General features: G+C 38.5%; 1 long non-coding RNA gene across 2 annotated transcripts; it reads left to right on the forward strand.

Annotated features, from left to right (window-relative positions):
• The first annotated feature begins 3,922 nt into the window (after positions 1-3,922).
• On the forward strand, positions 3,923-7,556 carry LOC110700522. Of its 2 annotated transcripts, XR_002507229.1 has the most exons (4): positions 3,923-4,263; positions 5,244-5,299; positions 6,037-6,496; positions 7,037-7,556. It is a non-coding gene; the product is annotated as an uncharacterized LOC110700522 (long non-coding RNA). The 2 variants fall into 2 exon arrangements; XR_002507228.1 differs by having other exon boundaries at positions 3,923-5,299.
• The last annotated feature ends 5,509 nt before the right edge of the window (positions 7,557-13,065 follow it).

Here is a 13,065-nt window from a genome sequence, read left to right on the forward strand (position 1 = left end):
GGGGATTTTCTTGATCAACAATTTAAGATTTATGTTGACTTTCCATTGGATTTTGGAATTCGAGTGGGTTCAATTGAACCCTCTCACAAGAGAGTGGCTCCGCCCCTGGGTGGCAGTACAAGTGGTATGATTTGAACCGTGATGATGTTAAGCACTTGGACTCTGATTGTGAGGTTACGCCCCAAGGCAACAAACAGGTACCACATTCAATCTTATGTGATGGAACTCAGAGTATGAGGTGTTATGATGTTGTTCTTTCTAATGGGGTTGTTCCTCCGCCCTTTGTGAGGAAGATATTTGCTAGTTGGGGAGATTTTGATACTTATTTCAAGAAATATGGAAGGCAACAAGGTTTTGGGATTCTTCGTGCATCTGGTTCTTACACCTAGATGAAAGATGATGCGTCTAATTAGCTGAGAGGGTACATGTGGAAGTGTGAATGTTATGGAAGCACTACTTATAGGTGTCGCATTGACGGGAAAAGTGTGGTTGCTGAACAGGTTGGGCCTTTTAGGCGTAAGTCAAAGAAATGTGACTTCCGTGTGTATATGTACTACTGCAAAAACAAATCCAGTGATTGGGTAATGAAAGGGTTGGAATTACATCACAGGAATCATGTCCCTACACCTCGAAAGTCTCGCTACATTTCTATGTATAGGTAGGACGACATCAATGTTGTTGTGAGGAGAAAGCTCTTCGCTAATGTTGTTGCTAGGTCTTAGGTCATCCAAGTCTTCAACTCACTAGTTAGTGAGAGGAATGGGGTTGAAAATGTGACCTTTATTAAGAAAGATTTGAGGAATATTATGTTGGGTTTCGATGAGTCCAACTCACCACGGAAGAAAACCCAAGCCAAGACCACACTCACAATAAATATAATCACAAAACATAATTAACTTAAACAACAAGAATTAAGGAAAGATTAATACCTTTGATGCATGCTTCGCTCACTACAAGAGCTCTTACTTCGGAAAGCTCTAAGTCTCGCTTACACGAAGACCTCCAATGGAAGTCCACCCGCAACTCAACCCCGACAATGGTTCTATGCTCAGAGGTTAGCTAAGCCTGACCTAAACCCGAGTAATTATATGTGTTTAAAGGTTTTCTCATTGGAGATGCCTTTTTTTAACACCTTACACAAGTGATTTTCCCAATATCCCAACTTGGGTATTTATAGGGAAAAGCAAGAGTGAGATTTACTCTTCCATTAATGTGGCAGAATTGATTATTCCTTTTATTTTTAAATCAAAAATAATATTAATTATCAAGCAACTAATAAATCAACAAGTGGCACATTTAGGAGAGGAGTTAGGTGAGGACCACAAGGAGGGGAGGTGACCAAACTTGATCCCCAAGGAGCTCCATTTGGCCGGCCACCTACACACATAAAGGGCCAATGCCCGACTTCCACATGGCACCTCAAGAGGAGCACCAAGGCAGCCGGTTGGGCCGCTGCCAAGGGCCCAGCAGCTGCTGCCAAGGCGTGGCTTACAGCTGCAGCCTCGGCCCAGCTAGCTGCTGTAGGGAATATTTTAAGCATCCCACACTTGAGCCACACTGTGATCATCCACTTAAGTACGGTGGCGTCCAAAGATTAGGAAGCTAGAGTAAAAGAGTCGCTAACAAGTTTTAGGGACTTGTAAACCGTTCATAGGGTGAAGGTTACACCCCTTCACGATCCATGAGATCACTAATACCTTAGTAGTCTGGAATCATGACTGGATATTCGGGGATGAGGGTACAAATCCAACCTAAAAAAGATTGAACCTGCCATAAAAATAGGCCTCTACTTTATTCTTCTCGTATTCATGTGCGCTTTCTGACTAACATAGAATCAATATATTAATCATAAAACCTGTTTAATATATGTTGGTTGAATATTAATGCACAAACAAAACTATTATTGGCGATCACTTGAATTATAATCATATTAGGCTAAATAAAATAATTAATTATCTTATTATGCGTGATTACAAGTATAAATTCCCTTTAATCCTGCAAGAGAAGGCGTGATCAAGCAATAACATAACATAATATCAAGCAACATAATAATTAATAACAAATCATCATCATAACAAAATAATCTCAATCTCATGAAAGCATAATAATATTATTAGAAAGATCTTAGGCATGATACTAACATGATTAATAACAAATTCTAACATGTCACTAAACAATAAATATCAAATCTTTATCCCGAACATGACACTAACATGATAGAATTGAAATAGGAAGCAACCTAAACATGATACTAGAAGGCAATAAATAACATCGATATCCTAACATGATATTAGGAATTATAATAATATAAGGTTGCGTTTGGATACTCACATTTCATTTGAAATCATTGATTTCAATTCCACAATTTCAATTTCTAGAATTCAATTCCAAGTTTCATGTTTGGCAAATTAATAATTTCAATTTCTGAAATTGGCCAAGTAATTTCACATTTTGAAATTGGCCATGTTCATTTTTTTTTGCTAAAACATTATTACCATCAACAAAATTGATTTTTTTCCACCATTTATTTCTATAATAATTTATATTCTGCTCTCGCTTTTTTTTTTCTTCCCAAACTTCTGCGCATAAATTTAATCAACATCTCAGAGAACTAAAAAATTAGGGAAAAAACTACGAATTAAAGAAGAACAAAGAACGAGAAATATGTAGTATAAGGGATACAAGATTCAATCAACCGCATAAATCACCAAATTGAAACAAAATGAAGCATAAATTGGGGGAAAACTGAACAATAAACCCTAATTTCATCAAATTGAGAAAATTACACAACCAAAAATTAGGGGTTGAGTGAGGGAGAGCTTGAAGAGAGATAAAGCTTGAGTGAGGGAGAAGCAGAGCATGGAGGAGAATGGAAGAGAGCACGTAGAGAGAGGGAGCAAATGTCGTTAATTTTTAGGTGGTGGGATTTCAAATGATGGGTTTTTGGATTGAATTTCAAATTTAGATATTTGGTCTCATGTTTTAATTGGGTTTGAATTGGGCTAATTCTAAATTCAAATGTTTGGATTACCTAAACATGAAAAGTTGGCTAAATTCAGCATTTCAAATGAAATGCTTTAAACCAAACAAGTCGTAAGCATGCTTTTTATATCAAAAGATCAATTAAAACAAATTTCTTGGATACCTCGTATCTCTTTCTAATAACAAAATGCACTCGTTAGTAAATTCAAGGAAAATATTAAATCTAACAATTAATTTAAAATTTGAAATAGGGATTTGTGACCAAACAATTATTCATATTGACCATTATATTAAAAAAATTTATTAAAAAAAATTAACCATTATAGCTTTTATAAATTCACACTAACTTTTATTTCAACATAATAACTCTATATTAATATAGTGACATTTTTTCAATTAATAAAACAATCCTTTATTCTCTAATATTAATTGTCCACAATAAATTAGTGTGAATCAAGTCCATTTAAGAATTTTTAGTTGGAAAGATTTAATTTTGAACTCTACTTTCCAACCCAATTGGAATCAGATTAAAATCTTTTATAGAATAAAAGATATGGTCGAAATAGTGGGACGGTGTCACTTTTGGATAGACTTTTGTATTTCTTTGATATCTTTTTCTTTATAACTCGGAATTAATATTATAATATATCATAGGAAAGATAATTTCAATAGTGGAAAAAATCTCATTTGTAACAGACTATTTTCTTTGCCCGTTACAATTAAGATATTCGTAACGGGCAAAATAGTGTCCATTACGAATACTTATTTATTTGTAACGGTCACTAATTTGTCCGTTACAATGTATTCGTATCAGACACTATTTTTCCCGTTACAAATACTATATTACATGTAATAGGTGTAGTGTACCCGATACAAATGCCCAAACTTGGCCCAACTTATAGAGGAGCCCATTAGGCTTTTTATAAGGGTTTCACGGCTTTTTCACCTGGGCGTCATTCACTCCCTCTCTCTCTCTCCTCTCCTCCCCATCATTCACCTTTTTCTCTAATTTCGAACTCAAACCTTCTCTCCTCTCCTCCATCAATCTTAGAGAAAAAATGGTTACCTTCTGTCAAATTTGAATTGGGAGTTGTCTCCAATTTCACAACCTCCATTTTCCAACTACTGTGTTTTCGTTGTCGTTGTCAATGTTGCCGTTGTTGACTACTCTTCCGGCGAAGTCCGATGACTTGCTTTCTGAATGGAAGAGAGTTTATCTTTCGATTGATCCTAGTGTTGTTCTACTTGATATCGCCTTTGTTCCCGATGATCCTAATCACAGTACTCGCCTTCTTTTTTTAGTTTGTTGATTTTTTATTTTAATTAGCTTTTGTGTCATTTGATTTTTCTAATGTTTGTGGTTTAATTTTCGTTTCAATTTATATTTATTGGCCGAATTTTCATTTCAGTTATATTTGTATAATCAGAATTTTCTAGTATTTGTTGTTTAATTTTCATTTGAATAATTGATTTTTTGGCTGATTTTTCATTTTGAGTTAATTTTGTATACTCTGAATTTTCTAATATTTGTTTTAATTGTTTTTTTTTGGCTGATTTTTCATTTTGAGTCAATTTTGTATACTCTAAATTTTCAAATATTTGTTTTAATGGTTTAATTTGTTATTGGTTTCCTCCTCCATTGCTGCGTTTGAAGCCTCCACTTACCTTCTGCTCGCCGCCAGTGAGTCGCCATGGTCCACGTCGTCTACGCAATTGCAATTTCTCCTTTTCCCCTTTTTTTATTCTTTTTTTTTTGTTATTTCCATTTTATCTGATTTTTTCAATCAATCTGCTTTATATTCTTTTTGTTTTTCTCAGATTAGTTTATTCAAACATTTGAATTCACCTGGGTTTTTATTTATGTGATTAGCTTTTTTTTGTATTTGATTAATTTTTATCTATTTGTTATGCATTATCTCTGTTTTTACTGGACTAATTAATTTATATAGTTGAAATCAGCTAGAAAATTTTTAATTGATTGATAAACTGAATTTTTAGGGCTTGTGATTTTGTGTCTCAAATCGTTGTATTTGTTGTAAAGTTTGTACATTTTACTTGATTTGTAGTTTATGGTTTATCATGTTAGGGTAATGACCTGTTTTTATATATGAAATGTTGCAAATCGGTAGCTTCTGTTGGTTTGTTCTTCTAATTAAGTTGCTTTTTTTCCACTAGTGTTTTATACTACTTATGAGTGTTAGGGGGTCATATTGCTCGTTTTAATTTTACGCCGTATTTATAAATTGAATTTTGATTGTCAGGGAGAACTGTGGTGAAAAGATGGAGGAGTTTCTGAAGAGATGTTTCTACCAATCTGGTCAGTATGGCTTTTAAATACTTGTTTGTTATGCTGATTGATGAGAATGAGTAGTTGTCTGTCCTCGTCGATGACTTATTTGCTGCACTTGATGGTACATTGTATCTTAATTTTTGACAAAGTTAACTTGCTAAAAAAATATGAGCATGATTCAAATTTCAAAATGATTTATTTCATAAATTATACGTGATGTTTGCTTTTGCTTGTAGCATACTGTAGATAATTTAGGGACATAATTGTGTACACAGTCAAATATTAGGGATAACATGATGTAATCAACTAATAATTACATGGATTCTATGTTTAGTCATGTAAGCAATGCTGGTTAGATTCATGTACTTCAGCTGTGTGAATGTCTTAGGCAGAGCTGCAAAGAAAAACCAAGCACTGGTTGGAATATCTTAAGATTCTAAACATTGTGGTTGATTCGTTTTTTATCTCATGCTATGGTACTAATCTTATCTTATGACTTATGGAACCTATTTTATTGTTAATGTAGTATCCAAACATGAAAAGGATTGATGTGTTGATATTGACATTTGGATTTGTCATGTAAAAGCCTGAAAATTTCATATGGCTAATAGGTCTCTGTAGAGATTTTACTTGTAATAGTGTAGATTTTTTTAAATTGTTTTTAAATAGCAGCCTGCAAGAACCTTGTCAAGAATGTCTATACTATTGTCATGAAGATCACATGTTTAGCCTTTATTTTGACGACAATACCTTCAATAATGTAGGCTGGGAGGATTGCTAATCGACTCTTCTATTTGTGAATTCTACCAAACATCTTTATAGATGCGGTGAGATGTGCAAGTTTATCTGCATCCTCTGCAAATGGGTGGACCCGGGTCATTATAGAGAAACCTTTTGGTCAGGATTCAGAGTCCTCTGCCGCTTTGACTAGTGGACTTAAGCAGTACTTGAATGAAGATCAGATTTTCAAGTGATTGTTTTTTACTGGATTTTAGTGCTGCTCTTACAGTAAAACACATGTGTGACTCAAATGACTGATCCATTGCCTGTTCTGCGTACAAGATAGATTATTATCTTGGGAAGGAACTTGTTGAAAAATTTTCCGTTGTAGATTTTTGCAGTTGTGCTTATCTCACATCAATGCTTGTTAGCTTCTACATACCTAGCGCAGATTCCCATCAAAGAACAGCCTATTCTAATGAGTTGTAAACTCGTAACTCGTGCGTAAGTTTCCTGTTACGTATGTTGTATTCATATTATTATACACTGGTTTTCTTACTTGGATTTCCATGTCTATCAATTTTCTTCATATTTTACAATTTATTTAAACACACATTTGTTATTTATTGTATAATATACCCTGGTGGCTTGGTTATTGCTGTTTATGATTGTTTATTGTATATTAATCACTGGTTGTGGGGTGTCACAAAAAAGTTGATGGCACTATCTTATTGTTTCAATTGGATGCTAGTTTTGGTAACTATCTAATGAAATTTCTGATGTTATTTGTCTTGGTCTTTGTAACAACTTCAGAGAATCATTCTCTGTAGAGTCTGTACTAACCAGTAACTCATACTATAAGGGAACTATCCATTACTTCTCTTTTATTGGTAATAGTATGAATATTATCAAGAAAAATGCTATGCATGACCCAAAAGCTGAAATCTCCACCATTAACAAAGCTTTGATAATTAGGAGCACCTTAAAAGTTCTAAGTTAGAATTGACTATCTTTAATATTGATTTATTTATGTGAAATCAACAGGAAAACAAAGGTAAACACCAAAGCTCCCAACCATGGCAGAATCCATTGCTGCATCAGCTATATAGTGGATTGGCTCTATATTGATTCAAGAGGCCAATAAAATATTCGATGTTGCAGATCAAGTACGGGGCCTTCAGCAAGAGCTTAAACTGATGCAGCATGTCTGAAGATAACTGGATCATGAGATTTGCTTGCTTCATTCATAGTGCCCCAAAGATGTATGAAGTTGGGAAGCATATATATGAAACACGAGAAGAAGTTGAGAAAATCGTTGAAAAGTTAAATAGCATTGGACTAAGAAGAATCAATAAAGTAGAAGGTTTTTAGTTTTTGTTATTAGGCGATAATAAATGTATTTTTTTTTTTTCTGATTGTATAAATATGAAGCACTTTTTTTTTTTATCTCAATTAATTAATAAAATAATTGTGCTATAATTTTATGCAAGCTAGCTAATCCAGCACAACATGTGCTGGATATTTTTTTTTAATTGGGGTACACACTATTTGTAACGGGTACAACCCCGTTATTTGTAACGGGCAGTTGAAATTCCCGTTACAAATAAGTCGTTATTTGTAACGGGCACTTGCAATGTCCGTTACAAATAACAGTTTATTTGCAACGGGTACTTGAAATGTCCGTTACGAATAACGGGTTATTCGTAACGGGCACTTGAAATGCCCGTTACGATTAACCCGTTATTCGAAACTGACACTGCCCGTTACAAATAACACTAGCTATCCGTAACGGATGCATACGTAACGCCCGCTGCCCGTTATAGATAGACCTTTTTTGCCCGGATAGCTATTTTTCCACTAGTGTTTCAAGATCTATCCAACCATATAATATTTGGATAAAAAAAATATGATGTAAGAAAATAATATCTGAACATATTCTATTTCGGGAGTTTTTGTGTCCCTTGGGAGAGTTATAACTCGAAGACTGGATTCAACAAGGGCGCATGTACCTTCAAAAACAAACGGAGCTTCGAATGATCGGAGGTCCGCCTCCGAAGATTAAGTTAGTAAGGATTCGGAGAAAAACGTGCGGAAAGTAGGTATCTGCTCGGATTCAGAGCTCAGGTGTTCTTTGTTTTTGAGAGCAATAAATGTCCTAATGATTATGACGTAAAGTTTAAGATTGTAAAATTGTCCCAATTACTGGGGGAATCTTCCTATTTATAGGGTTCTAGAAAAACGTGCCCTACCCTAGGGGTTAAGGTAGCACTGTCTTGCGGCTTCCCTTGGGATTTAGGCCTTGAAAGCCGCCATTCCCGGGGGGCATATCTGAGTGACACGTGTCATCTAACTTGGGAGTCCATTTGGACACCTATGAAAAGGACACGTGTCATTCTCTCATTGGTCCACTTATAGGGGTATAAATACCGAAATCATTTGCCCCTCACAAGGGTGACGTGGCATGCCACGTGACGCCTGTGATAGGTGTCGGCCTTTGATTGGTCGTATTTTTACTTTTTATTGTTGGGGAGAATCTAGGGTTTTACCCTAGGTTTTCACTCCTATTAATAGAGGTTGACTTCTCTTTGGATTCACACTTGCGTGAATCTTTTGGAGAATCTTGAATCTTTCATTTTCAAAGACTTGACTTCTTCAGCATCCGACACTTGGTTGTTCGTTCGCCTGTTTTAGCAGACATCAAGACCAAGAGCCTCTAGTAACTTCTTCTAAGGTAACTGCCTGATCCTTTCTTTACTTTATTTTTGAATTTTTCTTTTTCAAAAATGGTTTCCTAAACGCATCCGGCACGGTCTAGGTTAGCGATCAGCCGATCACCGGGGACAGCTGAACCTAGAACAAGGAGTGCTGAATGCTCGTTCGAGGACTCCTTTGAGTACTTCTCCAAATCCGACAGTGTCTGTGCCCTTGCAAGACACCATGACAAGGACCAAACAAACTAGTCAAAAGTATAAGACGGATGGTTCTTGGTACCATTCAAAAAGTTCAATTGTCTACTCGGATGGCTCCATTTGGGCGCGTGTGTCCAAGGTTCGCCAAGACCCTCCAAGTAACGTTAGTACCCCGAGCTCCTCAATTTTGAAGGAGTCGGATTATAATCAATCCCTTAGGCCGAGTGATTCCATGCTGGATGTAGAAATGGAGGAAGACACTGCTGGCCCTAGCCAATAGGCCCCCAGCACCGAGGAAGACTTTCATGATGACTTTGGGTCATCATCTTCTAACAGCGCCTCCATAGACTCGGAGGAGGCGCGGTCCAAACTTGAGGACGCTCAAGAGACCCTCTTAGTAGACATAGAAGAGGGTTGGGCGGAGCCGTGTGATTTGCGGCGACTAAAACGTGCCCCTTTTTTCTTGTACGTTGCCAAGAGCAGGTGGGAAAAAATGGCAGCCGACTTTGGCAAATTTATTCCAACCATGTAATGGGATATGGGTATCTGTTGTCCGTGCCGGATGGTGAGGACATGGTCACCTTGAAGGAGTTATGTGTTCGATAGTGCAACTACTAGATATATCAAGGATCACGATTATGGAGATAATTAGTTCATTCTATAGGGTCGTCAATGTTTGGTGCTAGATATGACAATTGATCTTTGGGCTAGTTAAATAGCCCAAAGCCTTATAGAGTGGATCCTAAAAGGTCACACATAAGAGTATTGGGTTAAACAAGTTAGAGGCCCATTATTGGGCCTTATGAGTTTATGACATACCATGTTGATAGTTGGGCTTTGGATAGTTAGAAGAGTCTAATGGGTTTTGGACTTGACATGGTTTTATTTTTAGATATGATCTATAAATATAAACCATGCCTAGGGTTGCATGAAATAACTTTTGACATACAGTGAATTGTCACATAAGCAACCAATCTTCCCGAAACCCTAACTCTCTCTCTCTACTTGGCTCTCTCTCTCTCCTCCCTATCCGTACGACCCTCCTCCTCGGGTGTCGCGTGGGTGGTGTTGTGGTGTGCTCGTGACTCAAATCTTTGTAGAAAGTTTATTGAAGTGTTCGGTAACAACTAACTAGCATTAGTAGAGGTTTAATCCATACTTGTGGACTTAGTAGAGGAATCACACGTGGGGTTCTTGTTCTCCTTATTGTTCTTGCTCGATCATATGTGGAATCACGCTTCAAAGGTATAATTCTTACTTCTTTATGTGTTATGCATGAGATCCTAGGTTTAGGTGCTTTATGAATGTGATTCATGTCTATTCTCCAATTAGTACCTATAATCTCCAATACACCTGGCCAGAGATAGCAAGCTATGGTGACTAGTGTTTCGGATGCTATGAGGCGACCATACAAGCTGTTCTTCGCTTCCCTTTCCGTTCGGCTGTAGAGAGGATTTTGGACGGATACCAACTGGGTATCTGGCAACTAGCCCCCAATTCTTGGGTTAACATTTAGGGCTACGTTGCTGCCTGTGAGATGCTGGAGGTGGAGCCCGGCTTCGAGGCATTCGGTCATATGCATTATTTGAGCAAGACTCCACATGCAAGCGGGGTCGGCTGGTTTACTCTGACCAGCCAGAAAGGCTATATGATAACGCCGGGGAAGGAGAACAAGTGGAAGGAATGGAGGTCCAAGTTTTATACAGTCTCTTCCCTAGACATCTAGAGAAACAGGCGGTACAACCGCTGGAACAAGGAGCCGCCCCTCCTTGCTGGAAAAAAGCCCTACTGCCCGTCCCAAGGCAGGCGCGGGAGGAGATATTAGATCGGGGCCTTTTTCTGTGGCCGTCATGAGGAGAAGGGGGTACAGGAGGTAACCCCCTAGAGCTACATTCCCCCCTTTGAGTGGTTCTCAGACGGGACATATTTGGCCTCTTGTGGCCTTAGCTCTGAGAAGCCAAGAGGTAGTAGGCCACTTTAATTTACTTGCTTTGCTACCTATATTGATTTTTATTTGTCTGAGTTTCTAACACTTATTATTGTTTTGTGCAGACATAGCAATGCCGTAGCTTTCGTCCCACAAGAATTCGGCTGCACATTCGGCAACCTTCTACTATTAGAACGTCTTGGGCAAATGGCGAACGATGAGCAGCCGTTAGGCGGAATTCCCAAGGTGAAAATTATTTTTTTTTCTTTTTCACTTGTCAAAATTTTGTTGAAGTCACAACTAACATGTGAACTTTTTACAGGGTGGCTTATCCAAGCCTTCTCCCTCTCAACATCCGGACTCCAAGCTGCGAAAGCAGTTGGGTGGTGATGTCAGTGCTGCCGGCAAAAGCCGAAAGCACATCGCCTCCAAGCCAAAGAAGGAGACCGACGCCTCCACCCCTGTCAAGACCTCCACGAAGCCGGATTCTCATCAAAGAGTATCGAAGAGTGGTAAGCCACTCAATACTGCTCTCGGCTCAGCAGCAGGCGGCAGCAATGCCGCCACAGGAGAGGATGAAGGTAATACATTCGGCCATACTCCACTTATTTGATCAGTTAACACTGTCCACAAAGGGAACTGGTTCTTTAGAATTTTAACTTAGCTTATTTTTCTTGTTTTGACAGAGATCCCGGAGAGGCCGACTGTCTTACAGATGGCCAAGCAGATTCTTAGGGCACTTAACTCTAATGACAAGGCTTCTATAAAGGGAGTCGGGACCCTCGACCTGGACGCCATACTGGCGCTTCTTTGCGAGGTAAAATTTGTAACTTTTGATTTGAATAATGGTTTAGCCGAATGTTAATGATTTCTTCTTCTTTTTTAGCCGAGTGTAGGCTATGCTGCACTTGAGTGGGCTTAGGGAGCCACTCAACGACAAGTCCAAAGAAGTAAAATCAGCCAATGCTTAAGTCGCCTCCTCCTTAGACAAAGCTCAATTTGAGATTGCCCAAAATGAGATTCTGACTCTTGATATTAGATATTCCCAAGCGTCGGCCAACCTGCAGGTCTAGCAAAATTTAGATGCGGCGAGGGGGCGGATCACTGAGCTCCAAAATGAGTTTCAAATCCTCAAGGAGAAGTTGGAGCCCCCTAGGCTGCAAAGTTAGCCGCCTGGAGGGTCAATTCACCAACCTTAAGGGTCGGCTGCAAAATCAAGAACTTTAGCTCAAGGCCAAGTACAGGTTCTTGGCTGAGGAAGAGAAGACGACCCTGGTTAAACAAATGATGAAGGATAATGAGGCCATGTTGCGAATGGCTTGGGCATCATTGCAGTCGTCCGCCTATTATCAAATTTGGAAAACCAAGTTTGATGCGGCGAGCAATGAGTTTAATGCCCTACTCATGCGGGAAGCAGAGGAGGCGGCTGTCGGGGGCAATGAGGAGTCCGACTCCTCGGATGATTCATCCTCAGGGGATGACGAGGATCAGGAGGAGGGAGAGAAAAATGAAGAGCAGTTGTCAGAGGATGAAGCGGCTGCCAATGCTGAGAACCTCCCTTGCCAGATGTTGGTTGGTTTTGAAAAAAAAGATTAATTGACTTAGAAAATATTGATTCTTTAAGGAGTATGCATGGTTTCTAAGTCAGTTAATCACTATGGTGATTGCCGCAAATCAAGTGACAGATGACCATGTAGAACAGACGGTTGAATAGCTTGAGTGCATCCGGCCGAAGGCCTCATGAGATCTAGTTAAGCCGCCAAGTTTTTTTTACTTAGCTTATGATTCGAACAAATAATCGTCCGCCTGACTTTCCCCAAAGCAAGAACATGCGATAGAATAGATTCTAAAATGAAACAGTAGCTGCTTTCCGCTTGTACTAGAAAAGTCCGAAAAAATCAACGCTTTTTAGATTTTAAGTTAGATTTGTTCAAACGACTGCGAGCGTTGCTTTAACGCATTCGGTAGGGCCGTTGTTTTTGTAAATAGAGGAATGTGCAACCCAAATGGGAGAATCTTCAGTTCGACGAATTCGCCCAAATGGGCGTCACCGGTTGTCTAACTCATGTTGGAGTACATAGTCGTACTCTTGTTGGAGCAGACGGTTGTTTTATTAGAGTATATCCGGCCGTTGGCCTCTTTTTTGAAAAAATAGATTGCCGCTAAGTCTTTCTGACTTAACTTGCAAACGTTAAATAATATTAGGGAAGATTGCTTTTGTGCAGTCGTCACTTTTA

This window comes from Chenopodium quinoa, unplaced genomic scaffold (assembly GCF_001683475.1).
Source record: "Chenopodium quinoa cultivar QQ74 unplaced genomic scaffold, ASM168347v1, whole genome shotgun sequence".
NCBI classification, from domain to species: Eukaryota; Viridiplantae; Streptophyta; class Magnoliopsida; order Caryophyllales; family Amaranthaceae; genus Chenopodium; species Chenopodium quinoa.